Source organism: Bos javanicus, chromosome 19 (assembly GCF_032452875.1).
Source record: "Bos javanicus breed banteng chromosome 19, ARS-OSU_banteng_1.0, whole genome shotgun sequence".
In the NCBI taxonomy this organism is placed as follows: Eukaryota; Metazoa; Chordata; class Mammalia; order Artiodactyla; family Bovidae; genus Bos; species Bos javanicus.
The window spans coordinates 52,500,844-52,506,878 of record NC_083886.1 but is presented as its reverse complement, the minus strand read 5'-3'; positions in this window follow the sequence as shown (position 1 = coordinate 52,506,878).

Sequence of the window (6,035 nt, the reverse complement as noted above, 5' to 3'; positions counted from 1 at the left end):
GTGAAGGGACTGTTCTTTCTTAGAAAAGAATTCCAATTAATGTTGAAAGAATAGGGGAAATACAAAAAATGCAACATTAAACACTACAATAATAATTATCACACCATGAAAGTGAAAAAAAAGTGAAAGTGAAAATCCCTCAGTTGTGTCCGACACTATACACGGACTATGTAGTCCATAAAATTCTCCAGGCCAAAATACTGGAGTGGGTAACCTTTCCCTTTTCCAGGGGATCTTTCCAACCTAGGGATCGAACCCAGGTCTCCCACATTGCAGGGGGATTCTTTACCAGCTGAGCCACAAGGGAAGCCCAAGAATACTGGAATGGGTAGCCTATCCCTTCTCCAGCGGAGAACTGATACCGGGGTCTCCTGCATTGCAGGTAAATTCTTTACCAACTGAGCTATCAGGGAAGCCCTTATCGTACCATAGGAGGCTAAAATTAGCAGCCAAATGGTGAGAAACAAGTATTCACTTAGTCTCAAAGTTCTCAAAAAAATTTATAGATTACAAAGGAGAGAAGGATAACTCTTCCTTCTTTATGGAGAAACCTGGCAGCTCCCACTGAATCATGCAAGCAAGGTTATAAGATGGGTAATGAGAGACAGACCACCGTGCTGTACCCCATGGGAAACCCTTTCAGTGATATTTTTGCTTAGAGTATGTAACCTTGGTCTAATCATAACGAAGTAAGACAGTCCCCAGTGGGACTGATCTTCAAAAAGTGCCAAGGTCATGAAAGACATGAAAAGGCTAGAAGCACTACCAGTTGAAGATGACTAGGCATCGTTAGCTCAAGGCAGTGGTCCAGACATTCCTTTCCCATGTAGACAGGGCAAAGCATTTACAACATAGACTATTAGGACAGCTGGCTAAACTTGAATAAGGATATGGTTCAGATAATGGTATTGTTATCAGTGTTCACGTCTGATTATGTAAGATGATGCATTTGTTTTTATAGACATGCATGTGGAAGGATTTAGGGGTAAAGTGGCACCACGCTGCAACTTATTCTCTACCAGTTCAGAAGAGACAGAGACTGAAAAGGAGCGGGGTTCCATCTGGTGGTCTGGGTGACAATCCAGGAATTCTTTGATTATCACTTCTTTTCTATACATCTGACTATATTGTCATCCTGCTTATTTAACTTATATGCAGAGTACGTCATGAGAAATAAACTGGATGAAGCACAAGTTGCAATCAAAATTGCCGCGAGAAATATCAATAACCTCAGATATGGAGATGACATCACCCTTATGGCAGAAAGTGAAGAACTAAAGAGCCTCTTGATGAAAGTGAAAGAGGAGAGTGAAAAAGTTGGCTTAAAGCTCAACATTCAGAAAACTAAAATCATGGCATTTGGTCCCATCACTTCATGGCAGATAGATGGGGAAACAGTGACAGATTTTATTTGTTTGGGCTCCAAAATCACTGCAGATGGTGACTGCAGCCATGAAATTAAAAGATGTTTGCTCCTTGGAAGGAAAGTTATGACCAACCTAGACAGCATATTCAAAAGCAGAGACACTACTTTGCCAACAAAGGTCCATCTTGTCAAAGCTATGGTTTTTCCTGTGGTCATGTATGGATGTAAGAGTTGGACTATAAAGAAAGCTGAGCACCAAAGAATTGATGCTTTTGAACTGTGGTGTTGGAGAAGACTCTTGAGTCCCTTGGACTGCAAGGAGATCCAACCAGCCCATCCTAAAGGAAATCAGTCCTGAATATTCATTGGAAGGACTGATGCTGAAGCTGAAACTCCAATACTTTGGCCACCTGATGTGAAGAACTGACTCATTTGAAAAGACCCTGATGCTGAGAAAGATTGAAGGCAGGAGAAGGGGACGACCAAGGATGAGATGGTTAGATGGCATCATCAACTCAATGGGCATGAGTTTGAGTAAACTCCAGGAGGTGGTGACGGACATGGAGACCTGGAGTGCTATAGTTCATGGGGTTGCAAAGTGTTGGACACTGAGCGACTAAACTATCAGAATTACAAACTGACACTTAAGAATGTTTCCAGTTAAATGGAGAAGTAGGCTGATGTTAATAGAAATGATTAGGGAAGGTCAAACTGAGGTCTCCTGCACTGCAGGCTGATTCTTCATCAACATATCAGGGAAGCAAACTTAGTTGCTTTATGATCCAGCAATTCTACTCCAAAACCACTGAAAACTATCTCCACATAAAAATGTGTACCTCGATGCTCACAGCAGCATTATTTCAATAGCCAAAAAGTAGATACAACCCAAATGTCCATCAACTGATGAACGGACAAAACAAAATGTGAACTATCCACCATAGGATTATTTGCAGTAACAAGGGTTTCATTTGGACTGGATACTGACACAGGCTATAACAAGAATGAACCTCAAAGACATTGTGCTGAGTAAAGACGCCAGACACCGAGGGCACAGGTTGCATAAATCCATTTGTACGAAATGTCCAGAACAGGCAAATCCACAGAAAGTGGACAAGTGAAGGCTGAGGAACAGGAACAGAGGCATGATGGCTAGTGGGTTTCTTTTTGGGGTGATGAGAATATCCTGGAATTTGAATGTAGAGGTGAATTTGTGACTTGGTGAATAGAGTAAAATTACTGTAAACGGGTTAACTCCATGGTATGTCGACTATATGTTAATAAAGCTCTTATTAAGAAAAACAACCTGCAGTAATAAGGGTTTCATTTGGATGGTGCTGGGAAGGTTATTCTGTATACATTGTTAACTCAAATTTTGTACTGACTTATTTTTTCAGGTAAAAAACCAATGTTCTTAAGAGTATTTCACATTCCACACTCACTGAAACAGAAACACAGGAGCCCACTCCATGACCCTGCCTTTTCATTGTCTATCGATGTCCCCCACGTCAGTCCCTAAGTGCTCAGTCCTGGCAGCCCCTCCCCAGGTCAGGCTGCACCTCTGGTAGATGCCCTTCCTTTGAAGCCCAGCACAGAGGCCCCATGACCTCCGCCCTCTCCACCAGCCACAGTGGGGCTCTGGCTTGTCCCCGTGTTCTCACCCTAGGACCTTTACATTTGCTCTTCTGCCAGCGAGGCTCCCCTCCGAATATCCACATGCTCACAACTCGACCTCACCAGCAAGGCCCTTCCCTACTCCTTAGCACCCTCTGCTCTGTTTGCCTCCACAGCCTTGTTACCACCTAACATCTTGTATTTAACTTTTCCCATCTTTCCCCCATGGAATGTATATTCCACAACAGAAAATGCTTTATGTCCTGCCTGCTTCACTTATTTCTATTGTAGTTGTTACACTATTATCATAATTTCTTATTTTTGTTTCCTGTATTAGAGCCTTAGCTCCCTGCAAGCAGGAACAAAACCCTTGTTGTTTACAGAAAGCAACATTCCTCTTCTGATATTTCAGACCACGTCTGAGTGTGACAACCATTCAACGACTCTGGCACCTTGACTCCTGCTAGGTTTCACACAACCTGCCAAGGGACACAGGGCTGTTCCTCCTTATCCAAGTTGCTCTGTAAACCACGTGTATCTTTGCTCAACCAAGCAAAGCAGAACGCATCTGGAGCTGAGTGGCTCCTCTTCACACAAGCATCCTGTCAGAGTCCAGGAGCCCCAGGCCCTGTGGGCATGCCACGCTCTTCCCTGGCGCTGGCTTCCTCAACATCTTTGAGATTCCTGAAGACTGACTGTCCGGATGAGGCATGTGCCCGCTCCTGGACTGATCACTGAACTTTCCACTCAGACCACAAGGCGGAGGTGAGCTGGGGTACGTTCCACTGCCCTGCAAGTGGGGCAGCCCCATCCACCTGGTCTGCGAGACTGCAATCCAGCATTTGAGAAAAGAACATGAAGGAGAAACCGAGCAAAAGCACCAAGTGCATCTCATCCTTTCACTCACTCGGTCTGTACTTTCAGGGATGAAGTGCTGGCCACTGCAGGGTTACCCAGCACTGCCCTCAGGTAACCAGAAGCATTTGCCTCGGAGCACAGAAACTGCCCCTGTACATTTACCACCCAAGAGCGCTTTCTCCCAAGAGCACCCCCATGTGAACAGCAAAGCACATGGCCCTCCAGTCCTTGAGATAATGGATGGTTTCCCATTTCAGTTAAGGAGATTGAGGATTAAAGTGGTGGTGGGGGGACTTCCCTGTGATCCAGTGGTTAAGAATCTGCCTGCCAATGCAGGGGACAGGGGTTCAATCCCTGGTCAGGGACAATTCTACATGCTGTGGGCAACTGAGCCCATGCACCACAACTACTGAGCCTGTGCTCTGGAGCCTGTGCTCTGCAACTAGAAAGTAGCCCCCACTCACTGCAGCTAGAGAAAGCCCATGCCCAGCAACAGACCCAGTGCAGCCAAAAATAATTAAAAAAATAAAGTGATGGGGAGATTTCTCTCAGTTCCCTGCCAAACTGCAAGCTTTTCTGACTCGGTCACTTCCCCACTAAATGCTTCTAGCAAATATGTCACCCCTCCCTACTCCCGTCACCCCCAGCCCCATATCCCTGCCTCTACCTGCAGTGTCCACACGTCAAGTTCCAGCTCACAGACACCTAGCTGACAGCAGCACTTGCCTGGGTCCACATCTGGATGCTTACCAGTGTAAGCACCGGTGTTTCTGCCTCTTAGACCCAACACTGAGCACAGCCTGTCCTTTGCCTGCTTTCTTCCTGGAACTTTCTCTTCACTAGTGACACCCTCCGCCCATGTGGCACCTTGGCCACCCCTTACCATGCCCCACAAGCCCCCAATTCCCCATCATCGCTTCCTCCAAACACCGGAGCCAACATCCAGAAAGCACTCTCCCTGCCTGGCATGTGCCTGCTTAGTCCAAGGCCACCTCATCAGAGAGGCTGCCTGGCTCTGTCCAGATGGTCTGACCTCCACCAGTCGCCCCTCACCACACTGCAGCTAAAGCTGAGCCCTGGCTGATCCCCTCCCGTTAAGACTGGGCTAGAGGTAGGGATGAGTCACCTCAATCATCTTTCCATCAGTGCCTGACATGGCTCAGATGGTTCAAATGGCAGCTGCTGGCTCTGCAGTGGCAGCACATTGACTGACTGTTAAAGGGCCACCCCTTAATCACACTCCTTCCTTGTGACTCACTCCAGCCTCATCCCAAACATGGAAGTCATCTGAGCTGCGGGCCATGGTAGCTGCTTCCGGAAGAGCCAAGGCACCGGCTGCTGTTAAGGCTGGGGTGACTCTCCTGGCCCCCACTTACTCCTCCCCACAGTCTCTATTCTCAAAAGGCTGTCACCATCCCCTTCTCCTCCTGCCTTCTGTCTTTCCCAGCATCAGGGTCTTTTCCAATCAGTCGGCTCTTTGCATCAGGTGGCCAAAGTACTGGAGCTTCAGCTTCAGCATCAGTCCTTCCAGTGAATACTCAGGGTTGATTTCCGTTAGGACTGACTGGTTTGATCTTGCTGTCCAAGGGACTCTCAAGTCTCCAGCACAATTTGAAAACATCAGTTCTTTGGGGCTCAGCTTTATGGTCCAACTCACATCTGTACATGAATACTGGAAAAACCATAGCTTTGACTATATGGACCTTTGTCAGCAAAGTGATGTCTCTCTCTGCTTTTCAATAAGCTGTCCAGGTTTATCATAGCTTTTCTTCCAAGAAGTCTTTTAATATCAGAGCTGCAGTCATCGTCTGCAGTGATTATGGAGCCCACGAAAATAAAATGTTAGTATTTCCACTTTTTCCCCTTCTGTTTACCATTAAGTGATAGAACCAGATGCCATGACCTTCTTTTTTGAATGTTGAGTTTTAACTTTTTTCATTCTTTCACCCTCGAGGCTTTTTAGTTCCTCTTCACTTTGACATTAAAGTGGTGTCATCTGCATATCTAAGGTTGTTGATATTTCTCCCAGCAATCTTGATTTCAGTTTGATTTGATTTATCCAACCTGGCATTTTGCATGATATACTCTGCAGGTAAGTTAAATAACCAGGGTGACAGCATACAGCCTTGACAGTACTCCTTTCCCAATTTTGAACCAGTCTGTTTTTCCATGTCTGGTTCTGCTGCTTCTTGGCCTGCGT